Below are 17,057 nucleotides of genomic sequence, written 5' to 3'. Positions count from 1 at the left end.
TTCATCGTATTTTACTCCAGTATGTACTTTTAATTACACTTTATCAAACCAGTTGATTTCTTTCCGAAGTTGTTTTAGACAGTACAGTGCTATTTTTCACATAAACACGTCCCAATAAAAAAAAAAAACAGGCCTTTTTTTGCAGGCCGGAATTAGAATATCGCTACAATGAATGGGGATCACGACACAAAGTAAAGTTCCTCGTCTGTCAAAATCTGCTGTAAAAAAGGTAATCATGCCAACAAAAGCTCAAACTTTGGCACAGTGCTGTGCAGTCCACGATTTCAATGGCGCACACCACACACGCACACACACACACACACACACACAAGCGGCGAGGACACCCACCACCGCCATTAACTAAAGAGCTCCGTGCAATTTATTAAACACGGCGGATGAAAGAAATATAATTTAATAATTGAGCGTCCGGGGGTGAGGGGGGGGATAAGGAAAATAGAGGCTCCAAGAAAGCACACACACACACACACACAAGCGGCGAGGACACCCACCACCGCCATTAACTAAAGAGCTCCGTGCAATTTATTAAACACGGCGGATGAAAGAAATATAATTTAATAATTGAGCGTCCGGGGGTGAGGGGGGGGATAAGGAAAATAGAGGCTCCAAGAAAAGAGGCATTGTGATCTACTTCGCTTCGCCACACGCCACCGACAAAGAAATGACCATTAAATGTAGCTTTGAAATAAATGGGGCCCAATTACAGTGATGGCAGGGACGCTCTAATGAAGCTTTTGTCAATGCAGACAAACATGGCGCAGGGAGGAAAGGCAGGTGAAGTCACCCCCCCGCCCCCGACCCCCAAAAAAAGAGCCCTTTTTTGATGGAAGTTTCAGCAAAGATATGTCACGCGCAGGATGTATTTTGAGAACAAAATCACCCAAACAATTAAAACCGAAACAGGCTGGAACATTAGCGGGCAATCATTAACACAGAGGTCGCTCAGTTACATTAGCGGCGAGGTGTTCAGGGAAGAAGTCGCGTTAAATGGCTTGAGGAGAGTTGTTTTTTTTTTTTTAATGCAGTCCTGTGGTCGTTGTCATTTTAATTAGCGGTTCACAGTGTAGCGGCTCAAATTCAGGTGACTTCGGTGCCTCTCCACAACAGTGAGTGCTTCTGACCCCTTGCACGGCACTGACGCACCTTAACTGATGTTTTTGTTCCAGCTTTTTCTCTTGGGGTACTTTGAGACCACAACAAGTGACTGAAAACCCAAGATTATTATTCTTTTTTTAGATTTAAATCTTTTTCTCCTGTATTACCTGAATGCATTTTTTTTTTCAGATAAAACGGAGAATTTTGGGAACATCGGCGTCGCTAACAATCCTCCACTAATCCGTCAGCACAGTCAAAATGACAATAAATAGTTCTATGACAAAAACTTTCTCTTCCATAAATGTAAAATATTACACGGGTTGTCGTTTTCTTATGCCAATGTGGAATCTCAAATTGAAAATGGCTTATGCTTGTTACATTTCTGTTGGCTGCACTCCTTCCATCCTTCCATCCATCCATCCATTTTCCGATCCGCTTTATCTTGCCAAGAGTCGCGGGGCGTGCTGGAGCCTATCCCAGCTGTCTTCAGGCAATAGGCGGGGAACACCCTGAACTGGTCGCCAGCCAATCGCAGGGCACACAGAGACGAACAACCGTCCGCGCTCACACTCACAATTAGGGACTATTTCTAGTGTTCAATCAGCCTGCCATGCATGTTTTTGGAATGTGGGAGGACACCGGAGTACCCGGAGAAAACCCACGCAGGCACGGGGAAAACATGCAAACTCCACACAGGAAGGCCGAAGCCGGGATCGAACCCGGTACCTCTGCACTGTGAGGTCGACACGATAATCACTGGAGTACCGGCCGCCCGCAGTGCCTCCAGTACATATGAAATTCCGATTTTTTCTAGGGGATCCAATCGGATTGCAGCCTCTGTGTTGCCATGTCAGTCTAATCTGCCCAGGGCCTTCAGAATCCCGAGAAAAATCTAAAGTGAAGACTGACTGTCGAACGGATAGCAGTGTATTATTTTTTTTGAAAAAGAAATGTGGTGATAGTACGACAAGCGGAGAACCTGTTGTCATCCTCAAGTCCAGGAAGCAAGTTGTCGCGCTAGTAGACGTCCACCCTAACGTGACAGCCTACCTGTTTTTGCAGATGCTCTTTTTGTTGTAAAAGGTCACTTCTGGGAATTGATCAGGCCCAGGAAACGAGCAGACCTTCCTCATAGATGCTTTCGGACGCAACAGCTTGTCCGGGGCTAAAGGTTAAGGCCACAAGTGTCTGTGGAGACCCAGACTGAGGTCACAAGGTCTCAGTCAGGGTCAGGAGCACAGATGACCCAAAACTCTGAAGCTGCCCCTCCACTCTTGGCTCTTCTCAAAATCTCAAATCTCACACTCATTGAAGACTCCTTCTTAGTGACGTACGATTTCAAACTTTCTCAATGTCCTGGCATTGTAAAACCGCTTCGAGATTATTTTCTTTTTTTTTTAAGCCCCTTTTGGATGCACCACCACAGTACTTCACAATGTGTTGCGTTTTATTTGCAGGACAATACACGTGTGCTTCCTTTCTTTGGAAACAACACAGCGCGTTTTGATATAGGTATGAAGCATCCGGGGAAGAACGCGACATTTGGGGACATTGAGTCTCAGCGACTTTCATTCAGCAGTCAAGTCACAATAAGCAGATGGATGCAAATGAAAAAAAAAAAAAAAACAACAACAGCATGGAAACATGGACTTTCCAGACTGGCCCTAAACGGATACATTTTGCCCCGAAAATACGAGGCAGGGCGAGTATATTTTTCATCCACCCGGTAAAACTGTGGACACTACAGAGCCTTCAGCGAAGCTCACTTGCGTGGTTTTGTTATGTGGGAGATCTCCGGAGTGACTGGAGAAGAGATTTAAAAAGCAGAATCTCAATACTGCAAGAGAACTCGTCTACCTTTCACCCTTGTTGGATCTCATTCCATTTTTTTTCCATCCACATTTCTCCAACTAACACAAAGCAAGGCGAATAAATTGTACTCACAAACAATTTAGCCGGCCTCGGCTCTTCCTCATTTATATTCACGCTAACTTCCGCCACCAGGAATGACGCTGATTAATTGCCTCTTGTTTTGGAACGTGGGCTTGAAAGTATTTGTTAATTCCCAATTAGACCGCTGGGCTCGTTTGCTCCCGAGCCGCTTGCTTTTGTCACGTTGCGTACTAGGCAGAAGGAGAGAGCTGCTTCGTACGCAACGGAGCGAACAAGAATAGGTGGATCCCCGAAATAGCAGGCACTGAACAAGGTCTTGTCTATCAAATAATATTTATTACAAACGAAAAAACACCGTCAAAAGGAAAACACAAAACGCTGGTCAAAACGAGAACCAGGAATTAATGTAACGTGAGGAAAAGAAAGCGCTTGCAAAAAACGGCAAGGAAAAGATAAGACAATTTACTTCGAATAACTACGCGTTAAAGAGGATCCCACTGGGATGGCGAAATGGTCGCGAATAGCAATAGAGTGCGAGATACGAAATACGAGCATGGGCAATAGCAGTGGCACGGCAAGCAATACTCCGGCAATGAGTTGACAGCCGGAGCGCCTACATGTAGCAGGTGTAATCACAAACAAATGCACAACAGGTGTGCAGGTGGCAGAGTGAGTGCCTGCCACCTGCTGTCGAATACGGGACATGACAGCTTTCGGCGACGCTTTGTGTCGGGCAGGCCCATTGGCCGGCGTTGACAACCATAAGGAAGCTCGCGGGAGAGGAGGAATACTCGTTTGGCTGCGCCATTAACATGAGGCTTTAATTTAGACGTGGTCATGTCAATAGTTCAACACAACAAGTACGCGGCGCTCTCGCCAGTAATGGACGTCGCCTTTCGTCTGTTGTGAACATCTTGCTAATGTGTGCGCTTATCTCCAGTCATGTCGAAGACACTGTGTGTGTGTGTGTGTGTGTGTGCGTGTATACATGTATGTTTTTTTTTTTTTGTCCTTCAGCATTTTATGCCTCTTCACTGCTTTGTTACAAGCACTCGAACAGCATTAACAGCTCACTCCTCCATTTGGCCAAGACTTGGATTGTCTCTAACTCATTTACCACCATCACAGGATCAATGCTTGAGGCGCACACGAGTGGGTTGGATCCACGGGGAAGAAGCTAAAAAAAAAAAGGAGAGAATGCTTTCATGTCCTGATGTGATCTCTTCAAATGGGACCTGGAACCTGGGAGTGAAATATTGTTTTGCAGTGTGTGTATATACCACACACACACACACACACACACACACACACACACACACGCTTTTTTTTTCTTTTCTTTTTTTTAATGTTTTTATCACAGGATGAGAGAAGCTCGTGTATGCGTACGGAAACGCAAAAACTGGTCTTGAGAGGTTTTGCAAAAGAACTAGGCTTGTTCACATCAAAAGAATCCAAACCTTGATCATCGTCTCTTTAAGAACTATGGATGGTGCTGCACATAGTTCACTTTTAAGAGGCCTTTCAGCGTGTCACTCCAATCTGTCTGACGAAGTAGTTGTGCCAGAGAAGTGAAGGTTTTACGAGGGTCCCAATTTACGACCTGAGATTATACGCGTTTTATGAATACTTGGTCAATGGTACATTTCAAATGAAAAGTCAAATGGAGGAATTTTGTACTATCGAGGGATGGACAAATAGCAGAAACAAATAGTAGACATTTGTGTTTTTGTTAACACCCAAATTTCTTCTTTCAAAGCCTGTAGGTATGACTCCGCCTCCTTGTCCGAACGCCCAACTTTGTCCGCATCGCTTTCAACTTGAGAGCTTGTTCAAATACATTGTCATCAGATGTTCCAGGAAGTGAAAAATACAAACTATTCAATGGAATGTTGATGCCGGACTCTCCCAGTAAATCCATCCAATTCCACGGTTTCGGCTTTATGTGGACTCCGAGCGCCAGGCCCAAGAAGACGCGCGCATGTGAGGAGAAATGACATCTGGTGTGAATAAGACTGAAGAGGCTCGCTATCATCTGCGCTGCCACCTTGCCTTAACCTCTTTTATGTCTCAAGTGCTGCGGACTGTGCAAAATCTATTAGCGGCCTTTTAGAATTACAATTGCGCTATCCAAGGTTTTGTTCGGGTAATCCGCGGGAGCGCGTCCAACAACGCCCGCCCGTTCTTCGTGAAAAGCATTGTGCCTCGTGTACAAATGGACACTTGTTTATTTCATCGCGCACTTTTCATCTATATGGAAATGAAACGATGCTCTCGCCGCCCTTGTTTGCTTGTTTGTGTCGTCCGCTAAGGACAATGAAAGGAAAATAAGAATTGCTCGCGCGCGCCGGGAACTTTTGTCCAGGCTCTCGTGACATGATGCCGGCCGGGCCGAAAAGGAGAGGAGCGAGACGGCTGAAATTTCTATTGGACGGAGCTTTCTTGAAGGACCGTCGCCACGTTTGTGCTTGTATGTACGGAAGAGGGGATTTGGATCTGCGTCGCCGTAGCATGCTAAAATAAGAAACTGGACAAATACCACAATAAGGAAAATTTGAATGATTAGGGCAAAGTATGAGCGGCACGGAAGTCTGGTGGTTACCTCATCCGCCTCGCCGTTTTGAGGTTGTGGGTTCAAATGCCGACCATCCTGTGTTAAGTTTGCGTCTGGTCAGCCCGGTGTGCCAGTGGTTAGCGCGTCGACCTCACAGTGCAGAGGTACAGGGTTCGATTCCGGCCTCCCTGTGTGGACTTTGCATGTTCTCCCCGGGCCTGCGTGCGTTTTCTCCGGGTTTTCCGGTTTCCTCCCACATTCCAAAAACATGCATGGCAGGCTGATTGAACACTCAAAATTGTCCCGAGGTGTGAGTATGAGCACATGGTTGTTCGTCTCTCTGTGCCCTGCGATTGGCTGGCAATCGGTTCAGGGTGTCCTCCGCCTACTGCCCGAAGATGGCTAGGATAGGCTCCAGCACCCACCGCGACCCTAGTGAGGATCAAGCGGTTCGGAAAATGAATGAATGAATATTTTTCACACTTTGTTTTTGTGTAGCCCGCTGCGATCTCACACTTCGATTTTTTTTTTTTGTCTTCATTTCGGCAGGTACGCATATTTTATCTGCCGGGGAGATGGACAATGTGACTTTCGGCTTCACCTCCACCGTCCTCGCCGGTACTTCCGGCTTCCAGCGAGGGGACAAAGAACTCGTTGTTCATCGGCCGGTGCCTGATGCCACTGGGGAAGTCAAGGCGGGGAGAGTTAGTCGAAGGCAGCAGGAACAGAGCTCCGCCAAATACAAGGTAACGAGGGAAAACCAACCCCGCCGGGAATTATCCGGACACTGGAGACACAGTGTTCGCTGGACGGCAGATCAATGGCTCTCTCTCTGGGGAGGAGGAAGGAAGGTGGAGGAGGAGCAGGATATGTCCCCCACTGTCCACCCCTCCAAAAAAAAAAAAAAAGTGTGCCGCGCTGTTTCCAAATTTCCCCCTTGGAAAAAAAAAAATGCCGCAGAGGGTCTTGTTACCTGTTCAGATGTTTGAGTTTCAATGTCCACTTGTCTATTTGGACAGGAGTTACCTGAACACACCTAGCAAGAATCCCACTTTGCAAACGCAAACTCAGATTGCAATCTAATAGACTTGAACAACAAGTGTCTGTGCTCTTATCGGTGATCTTAAAATGTAGGGCCTACATCCAGTTGCGGGGAGGCGGGGGCACTGGTTTTAAGGGACACAAGAGTTACTCTACTTAAACTAGTGCGACAACTACAAGAAGAGCAGATCCCGGCTTATCGCGGGGGGGTAAAAAAAAAAAAAAAAAAAAAATGCTCCGCAATGGAGAACAGGGCATGTCCCTTCTGGATTTTTTGGAGTCCGTGGCCGAATCCAATATTTGGCAGAATAAAAATCCGAGAACCAATTCATCGTCAAATGAATAAAAAAATATATCCATAATTAATAAAATAACTTATTTTCTTTATCTTATGTTGATATGTGAAAAATTTGTCACCTTCTCAAATAATGGCCGAAGATATACATTTTTTGTTGAAAACACAAAAAACAAAAACTGAACCAAATACTGATGACGTTATATGTATTGCTAATTGCATTTCAAGAGAGCATCTATTTAACTAAGGATGTTGCTGATTTTAGCAGAGGTGGCACACAGCCTAATTTTTGTCCAAATACGACTTTGGCTACTATTTTAACAGCGTGATGAATAATTTAAAAACTGGCAAAATGGGGCTGATTTTCAATTTTTTAATTAGATTTTTTTGGGCCGATTTTGAAAGAATAGATCTAATTAAGAAGTCTTGATGGTTCGTTTAGTGTCACGGGATTTCATATTGTGACGTTCTGTTTATCTTTCGGGTTTACCGGGTTGGGTTGGGGAACTTTATTTTGAAGGTTTCCTCATCTGACGAATGCTGGAGTGGCAGACCAAACTGTCAGCAAGGTAAGGGAAATCTTTCCGAACAAAAGAAATCCAAAACCGACCTTCAAGGTTCTTTCTGACTCAACAGTTGCCGTTTATTTTTGAAATCTTGAATCGGGTCGGCCCCTCCACCCCACTGAAACACCTTTGCACCCCTGCAATACGCCGCGTTCCGAGCAAATGTCAGCACCCGTCGTCTTTTGAGCGGGCGGCAACCCACTTGCACGCCATATTGATCCGCTCCCTTTGTGCGGCCTCGTCAGCCCTTGCGCTAATTAGTGTCGTTCCATTAGCGAGGTTTGCCCATTAAAAGTCAACGCTCGCCTTCTTTTCAGCAAACACTCACTTGGCTTTGTTTTTTTTTTTTTTTCCTTCCTTCTTTCAAAAGCATAACAAGGGAATGGTGCAAAATATGTGCTAAAACGCAGGCCGCATAAAGTGGGTGTTTAAATGTATTAATAAAAGGCTTGTAGGTTTAATTAACACCCCGGATAGCTGCCGGCTTTGTTTCCGCGCTGCAAATGATCATCTTTAGAAAAGACCCCAGCTATCACTTGGTCTCGGTTGTTAAAAAGGTGCTTGGCAGACACAGACCTTTTCTTTCCTTTCGTTTTTTTTGTTTTGTTTTGTTTTGTTTTTTTCATGATTAGTCTTTTCGAAGCTTCAAAGAAGGCATGCCTTCCTTTTGTCCACTTTGGAGCTATACAGCCTGGCTTCATGCATCTTGTTGTTGAGAATGTGCTTTTTTTTTTTTTTTAAATTGGAAAATAATACTTGTAAGCGTTTGATGACCACGAAAACAGTTTGATGATATCATACTTTGAATATGCAGCGGCTCAAGACTGAAAGTGGATGGTTATTGATTTATGTTTGTATTTATTTATTTATTTTTAGTAATTTGGGAAGACGATGTTACCACAGTTCAGACAATTTTTTCCCTTACACTACCAATACCGCGGCCCAGAGTACTGTTCGATATCGATCCGATACGATATCAACAGAAATGATACCTGCTTTTATTTATTTTTGAATAGGAAAAGTTAGAAGAGACTTGATCAAGTGATACTACTCAAACAAGGAGAATAATCAATAACAGTAAGAGAGAATATGACCCATTTATTGCAAACATTTGGGTTACGGCACTTGAATAACATTAATTTAAAAATACATTCGGAATCAGTTTATTTACATTCACATTGCTGGGTAGAAGAGCGGCAGCAGATTCTGGAATGGTACTACTTCTATATGAGTGCTAATACTGCAGATTTTTAGATGTAGACCGATATAAATCCAAACTATTTTTTTGGGGGGCTGATATCGAACCGATATCCAATATCAATATCGGATGGGAACACGACTAATAGTCAGTTGCTTTTGTGAAGTACTGAATTGATGTTGTCATTTTAATCAATGACTGCATCATAAATAAGCACTTTTTTTTCCAAATGAAACGAGCAGTCTTGATTTATGTTTGTATTTATTTATTTATTTTTAGTCATTTGGGAAGACGATGTCACCACAGTTCAGACAATTTTTTCCCTTACACTACAGATACCGTGGCCCAGAGTACTGTTCGATATCGATGCGATACGATATCAACAGAAATGATACCTGCTTTAATTTATTTTTGAATATGAAAAGTTAGAAGAGACTTGATCAAGTGATACTATTCAAACAAGGAGAATAATCAACAACAGTAAGAGAGAATATGACCCATTTATTGCAAACATTTGGGTTACGGCACTTGAATAACATTAATTTAAAAATACATTCGGAATCAGTTTTTTTTTACATTCACATTGCTGGGTAGAAGAGCGGCAGCGGATTCTAGAATGGTACTACTATATGAGTGCTAATACTGCAGATTTTCGGATGTAGACCGATATAAATCCAAACTATTTTTTTGGGGGGCTGATATCGAACCGATATCCAATATCAATATCGGATGGGAACACGACTAATAGTCAGTTGCTTTTGTGAAGTACTGAATTGATGTTGTCATTTTAATCAATGACTGCATCATAAATAAGCACTTTTTTTTCCAAATGAAACGAGCAGTCGAACATGCATTTGGGGGCGGCGATGTTTTGATATTGGTGCTCAGCGGTGTATGATAGCAAGTTGTAATACCAACTTCAACAATGTGGTGATTGATAACTCAAGTGAAATGGCGTTTTTATTGATATCCTGAAAAGTTAGAAGAGACTTGATCAAGTGATACTATTCAAACAAGGAGAATAATCAACAACAGTAAGAGAGAATATGACCCATTTATTGCAAACATTTGGGTTACGGCACTTGAATAACATTAATTTAAAAATACATTCGGAATCAGTTTTTTTTTACATTCACATTGCTGGGTAGAAGAGCGGCAGCGGATTCTAGAATGGTACTACTATATGAGTGCTAATACTGCAGATTTTCGGATGTAGACCGATATAAATCCAAACTATTTTTGTGGGGGGGGCTGATATCGAACCGATATCCAATATCAATATCGGATGGGAACACGACTAATAGTCAGTTGCTTTTGTGAAGTACTAAATTGATGTCATTTTAATCAATGACTGCGTCATAAATAAGCACTTTTTTTTTCCAAATGAAACGAGCAGTTGAACATGCATTTGGGGGCGGCGATGTTTTGATATTGGTGCTCAGCGGTGTATGATAGCAAGTTGTAATACCAACTTCAACAATGTGGTGATTGATAACTCAAGTGAAATGGCGTTTTTATTGAAGTGGCCGGTTTATTGCAAATGCAAAATTTGTCAGGAAGGACATGTCTGAGGTCCGATTCTGTTGGACCACACCGAGACACAAGTGTCTCCCCAAACAGAGCACCTGCTCGCCCACACATACTGGAGAAGTGTCCACTGTATCTGCTTGTTTACTGACATGGTAAAGGTATTATGTCTGTGTTGAGGACCCGACAGCACCGGGCACGTATTGTCCCTCCGCCGATACGAATCGCGAAACGACCGGAGTGCCAGGATAACCCTCTTCCCATCTCGCCCCTTACGCCTTTCATCATGCGTGTCACGTTGACCCGTCTGACCATCAGCGGCCGGCTAAGAGAGGGGGGGGACGAGCTCGCCCAAATAAAGTGCTCGCCCTGAGCCATTATGATTAACCATCAGCAGTTTTTGTGTAATCACCAGCGCGCGGTCCAACGCGGACGGACAGCGCCGCGGAGGGAAATCAATCACATTATATTACTGTGGATGTGCTTTATTGACCTCTGTTGGTGTTCACACATTTCAGACTTGATTTGTATCTACTGGCGGCCGTTTAGAACAGCGCGGGCAATTTGGGCAACCGTGGAAAAACAGGGCAGCTTTTTATCAAGCCCAAAGCTCATGCTTATGGATTGAGTGCTATTTAGGGAAGGGAGGGGCCGGGGGGGAGAAAAAAAAAAGAGCAAGCCTGTTTAGATGCACTTCCTGCATATATTTTATGAAGTAGCCTCAAGCGGTGCCCTCATTCTGGCCCATCGCATGATATTTGATGTTTGGACTAATGGCCAGTTTGGACACTTTTAAAACGAATGCAGAGCTACGTCATGGGATCGGGATTGTTATTGTTGAGTTAGCCGCCATCGCACTGCGCAGTGGGACGAGTGCGCTGCTTTCCGATGTCACAGAAAGTTCCTTTTTTCGATTCTGTCATCACATTGTTCCGCTTTGCCATCACGGCTACACTTCTGTAGCTGGCGTGCAGAAAAAGTGTTTTTTTTGTTGAGCAGGAGAAACAGTCAAACGCATGAATACAAAATGAAAACACTGACAAGGAGCATGGAGGAGATGCTAAAATGGACTCACTGCATGCATTGGAAACTGCCAAAGTGACTAGCTCCAGGCTCCTGAATCACTCATTAAGCTCGCCTATGGGCGTAATTACTTGAGTCATTTTTTTTAACATTTCAGCAACCAAGAAAGTGCACTTCCCTTGATTCAACCTTTGCCGATCACCACGACTGGGATGACTGACAATCTAAATCGACCAAAAAAACCCCCCAAAAAATGGAATTTTAGCAAGCACTTTGTATTGATTCTGTGCCAGTAAAAACGACCTAAAAATGATATCACCATTTTTCGAAACAACCTGAATGTATGCCACCGCATACGTAATTACATTTGTCACTCACGACTTCATCTGAGCTGCAGCAATGTCAAGCTAACAGTCCCGAACTCAAACTCTACAATTCTGAATTTTACTTATTTATTTTTCTAAATCTCGCTGTACTTTATGGATTAAAAAGGGAGGGCGTCCAGGACGACACAAAGAGCACAGTGTGAAATCCCCTTTATCCCAAGCAGGCGGCAGTAAATAAGACTTGGTCGTCTCATTACGGCAGCGCCAAGCATCGGGCGCTTTATTCATCCCGAACGCATTGTATGCATGGAAAGGTTAAGAGTAGTTATGACAAAAGTAATGTATTATTAAAATACCTTTTGCAGTGAAGCACCTTCTGATATATTTTTCTTGGCTGATGAAAGCAGGATTGGGTGGAATCGCCCCCCCCCCCCGCGTCTTCTTTATTCACCCTCTTCAACGATTTATGCGGCAAGAGTGAAGAGCTCGTCGGCGAGCAGGCCGTAAACATTTTGTTATAGTGGGAACTATCTCTTATTACTGGTTTTTCATTAGAAAAAGAATCCTTTGGGAAGCATTCAAAGCATTTGGTGGGCTGCGGCGAGGGGCGGGGGGCGGCGGCGGCGAGCGGCTGAAGACGCTTCACAATGTTCTCCCTCTCACCCTCTCTGTACCTGAATCCTTTCTCTTTTTGATGCTGTTAAGGGAGTAATTGAGTGCAGAAAATGGCTTGGCTTATTTAGACTGAGTCTGATCCTGAAATGATTAAAGCTAAAGGGCTTTGAGGTATTCAAGGAGAGAATGGCGGAAGGGAACATGGTTAATGCTTTCCCCCATTTGGCAAGGAGCCGGGAAGGGGCGGGTGCAGCCAGACAGGTTGGTGTCGGCGGGGGCGGCGGAGAATAGCCTCTCCCTCGCCTGCCTATTAAAAGCGCCGGGGATTGTCAGGCACGGTAAAAAAGACAGGAAATCACGGCAAGAAATGAAGCTTCTTTTGCCAATTACCGGATGCCGAGTGCACACCTTGGAGCTCTTTGTCCTCTCGAGCACCAGTTCCTTTTCTCTCGCCATCCTTTCCTGCCATTCCTCCCTCTCCTCTCTCTCGTTCTCTCGTTCTCTTTCTCCCTTACAGACGCATTAGCGTCAAGGCCCAAAGAAGAGCCACCGTTTTCCCTTTCTTTTCTCTTTCCCCCCCCCCCCGCGTCTTTTTCTTTGAGTCTGCTGGGGCTCACTTCTCGGCCGCCTTTTGTGGTTCCCTTTCAGGCATTGGGGTGGCGGGGCCGAGACCTCTCCACTCAACATTTATCTCCGCCTTTTGATTAGGCTTCATGAAAAGGGGAGTGACATCCGCACAAAGACGGAAGACACGGAGCATGTTGCCATCGGGATTAAAACGCGCTTAAGTTAATGCGGCCGGCGTCATAGCAGACAACGACAAAGCTCTTTTGTCTTATCAATAATTGAGCGCGCGCTCTGTCAGGTCATTGACTCGGGATGGATGGCCGCCATCGCGCCTCCTCTCACCAAAAGCCACGACTCCGGGGACCCGTAAACACCTCACAAACGGAGCTCTTTAGCCTAACAATTTGAGCATTTTTTTAAAATTCAATATTCTTTATATTTTGAATTTGATCAGATTCTTTTTTGGGGGGTAATATTATGAGGAGTCATTTTTTGTTGAGAATGAAGGAATGCATCTTAATTTGAGCAGGTTTTGTAAAAATAAGATCATGTGTTGAAATTTTCTGTGAATAAAGTTGCATTTTTTTCAAGAAAGTTATTTCACAATAATCAAGGTTTTTTTTTTTGTCTAATTGTGAATATTTATTTTTGTAGAGAAAAAACTAGTCTTACAAAACAAAAGTCGCCTCTTTGATAAAACACTTGTTTTTCTGGGGGGGGGATTATTCCCCCCCCCCCCCCCCCCCCCCATGCCACTCGCTATTGACTCGAAAGCTTTAATTACTTCTTAGTTAAAACAATAGCAAGACAGTTGATGTACACGGATAGCATTTCCTGAGCTGGAGCCAATCCTGAGGTGAGAAGCGGTATACACCCTGGACTGTTTACCAGGGGTCACCACCTTTTCGGGACTCGTGAGCTATTTCTTTGGTACTGAATCATGCGAAGGACGACCATTTTTATACTCACGTTTGAAGTTCCACACACACACGCACACACAAAAAAATGCTGGCTTGTTTTCTGTGGATTTTGTTAGCTGTGAATTTTGAGCAGGTTGGGTTCCTTTTAGCCGGAAAAAAAAAGGCGGGGTACACCCTGGACTGGTCGCCAGTTAATCGCAAGGCACATGCAGACAAACAAGCATTCACGCTCACATTCACACCTGTGGAGAGTTTCGTCTTCTACAAACTCACATGCATGTTTAGCAACCGCGTCGCCCGTTCCTCCCCCCCGTCATAAATGACGATGGAAATGCAAACAATCCATCTTCAAGGATGGCCTTTTGCCGTTTATTTTGTCAAGCCTGGATTTGCACCCGGGACACCTCGACTGCAGGGCAGACATGCTCACCACTTTTTTTTTTTGCACGGCTTGCTGTCGCGATAGCTGTCGGTAATGGCGTCGTTAAAGAAGATATAGCTGGCAAATTAGAGGTTCGGCCGGCATATTTTGAGCAGGGGTGGGGGGGCCTTCAATATCCATTCTCGCGTTCATAGGCCGCCCGCTTGTTCCGGCTTTGCTCTTATCAAGACACATGAGGATATTATTATGTAGGATTACTCATTTTGGAGGGGTTTAACTCCGTCAAGAGAAGCCCCCCCACTCCACCACCACCCCTGCCACCAGTCCCTGACATATTCCCGGCCTCATCTGTCATTGGCACCGGCAGGCGGCTGCGGCGGACACTTTTTAAATGACCTCATGTTTTGCCACAAGCGCTGTTGTGACGCTAAGAAGATTTTCATTCCATTTTTGCCTTTCATATTTCAAATTCCGCCTTCCCTGCGTGAGTATTTTTAATGGTTGGAGGGATTTTTGTCTTAATGTCAGACAAGTTGGTGTGTGTGCGTACGCGTGTGTGTGGCCGCCAGCCATTTGCAAGGTTAATGTAGTAGAAAACAACATCCATCTCGCCCCTAAACACTTTCATTAGGCCCACATCGCGCCTCCTCTTGCAATGTTGTCAGCTGTGACGTGCATCATATTATCGGCGAGTGACGCGATCAATAAAATCTCAATGTCGCACACCGTCGCGCACACTGAACGATGGCCTCACGTCTGCGTGTGTGCGCGCACACGGTCCCATTCGTCCCTGCCGCGTTGTAATAAATGCCGCAGATGACCGGAGGCGATGGTCGTTAATAATAATAATAATATTAACAAATTGCATGTTGAAGGCGTTTTTAGACGACTTTGTTTGCTTCTGACACGTTGAGCGAACACTTGGCGGATTACACAAATGTCCAACTGCATCACTTTAAAGACGTTCCAGCTCGCCGACTGTTTAAACTTTGCTCAGGCTGGATTGACGCTGCGTGGTTCAAGTGTCACGACTCCGATTTTTTTTGTTGTTGTCGTTTATTTTTAATCTCAAGTGGCACAATTTGCATTTGCGTCATGGCGGCGCAAATAGAAGAAAAAAAAATCTTCAAAAGCTGCATCAAAATCTGAAATTCTCGGATTTGGCATTTGCTAATGCAGCGTGAATGCACACATCAAAAACTGTCACCAATGTGAGCTTGATGTCCTGAAAATACGCCGATTGGTGACATACAAGCAATACGAATGAACATGCTGAAAATCACCCACTGACACTCGAAACGATAACGAAAGCGTTGACAATTTCAAAAGGTGCAAAACTGCACATCTTGAACACTTTCACCATCACCATTGGTGATTGATGGTGGACAAGCCAACAGAGTTGTAATAAAACAACCAGTGGCTAATCCACAGGTTTACTGTGAATGCGGCTTTCAATTGTGGCCCCGTCAGTGCAAATGCAATTGCGCATTAAAGTCAATGAATGCCCAACTTTGGCGGAGTGATACGTATTATTTGCACACAGTGTCGGCGAGAAGACTATCTTTAGGACCTCTTCATCAACCCCGTGACCCCGTAAGTACGCGGTGCATCTCGTAGAGAGGGAGGGTGCGCTTACGCCAACTTCAAAAAGCAAAGAGGCGGACCTGATAATTTCCAAATGGAGTGGCGCTGGTAGGGGAGTCCATAAAAGCCTGCCTTGTTCTCGGCACACCTCCTCTTTGCTTCACAACAGCCAGTTAGGCTAATAGCTGGTGGGAGAAAGAGGGGTGAGGCAGCGAGAGGGGGGGAAAAAAACGGGTAATTACTGGTAATCACTCGTCAGGGAAGAGCTGATGATCACTACAGTATAACAGCTTGTACTGTTCCCTGTTGGAAAACAGTGAGAGGGGGCGGGCGATGGGGGGTGGTGGGGACCGGATGTCGTCCTCTCGGCAGGTAACAACCGCGAAATTAGTCGGTAACCTTAAACCCCCTCCGCAATCATGGAGAAAACTCTCCTCCCGGCTGCCTCTGCTCCCCGCCGCTCTTTTCTCCCGCTCCGAGTTATACGAATCTCAACATTCGGCTCGCCGAGGACTGCGGGTCCTTTATTATACGGCAATCTTGTCGATTCGGATTGGACGTGAAGTAGCTGCGGTTCAACAAGGAGACAGGGTGACGCAAACAGGAACGCCAGAGAGGGGACGCCGACGAGTCCCTCACGCTCGATTTGAAGCTGCGGCACGTCGCCGTTGTTTACTTCTACAAATACAGACGCACCTTGACTTACACGTTTAATTCATTCCGTCACCAAGCTTGCTTGATTCTGAGTTTACTCACACAAGGAATCCTTATTCCTTACGGCTCACAAGGATCGCGGGGCGTGCTGGAACCATGCTAGCAGTCTTCGGGCATTAGGCGGGGGACACCCTGAACCGGTCTCCAGACAATCAAAGGGCACACAGAAAAGCATCTGCTTCTTCGGGCATTAGGCGGAGGACACCCTGAACCGGTCTCCAGACAATCACAGGGCACGCAGAAAAGCATCCGCTCTCACACTCACGTCTAGGGACAATTTAGTGTGTTCAATTAGCCATGCCACGCATGTTTTTGGAATGCGGGAGGAAACCGGAGTACCCGGACAAAACCCACGCAAACAGCAAGGCCAGAGCTGGAATTGAACCTCTGCAGTGTGAGGTCGATGCACTAACCACTCGACCACCGGCTGCTCCTGTCGAAACCGATTAATAAAAAAAATAATAATTGAACCTCTGCACTGTGAGGTTGATGCGCTAACCACTCAAACGCCGGGCCGCTCCTGTCGAAACCGATTAATAAAAAAAAAAAAATAATACCGTATCGCTCGTGTATTCATCTCACTCGATTGTGCAGGTGCTCCGGTGGATCTACGTGGCATCACTATTGGCTCATTGTAACGCACATGAATAATTTGCCATCGATAGCGAGGCCTATCGATCTGGAGAGTGGCTTTTCCTGTAGCTTCTGTGGGGCCAAGAGAGCGACTCTTGGAAGGGTGTGC

The 17,057-nt window shown here is 45.1% G+C and overlaps 1 long non-coding RNA gene across 1 annotated transcript; it reads right to left on the bottom strand.

Moving 5' to 3' along the window:
* Window positions 1–1,835: 1,835 nt before the first annotated feature.
* Window positions 1,836–16,856, bottom strand: LOC109510027 (uncharacterized). The gene is made up of 4 exons (XR_002167043.1): window positions 16,846–16,856; window positions 10,221–10,224; window positions 8,032–8,035; window positions 1,836–1,894 (listed from the first exon to the last, which is right to left on the bottom strand). It is a non-coding gene; the product is annotated as an uncharacterized LOC109510027 (long non-coding RNA).
* Window positions 16,857–17,057: the final 201 nt, after the last annotated feature.

Source organism: Hippocampus comes, unplaced genomic scaffold (genome assembly GCF_001891065.2).
Source record: "Hippocampus comes isolate QL1 unplaced genomic scaffold, H_comes_QL1_v1.1 scaffold39, whole genome shotgun sequence".
NCBI lineage: Eukaryota > Metazoa > Chordata > Actinopteri > Syngnathiformes > Syngnathidae > Hippocampus > Hippocampus comes.
Note: the sequence above shows the minus strand (reverse complement) of the source record. Positions and strands in the feature narration are given on the sequence as shown.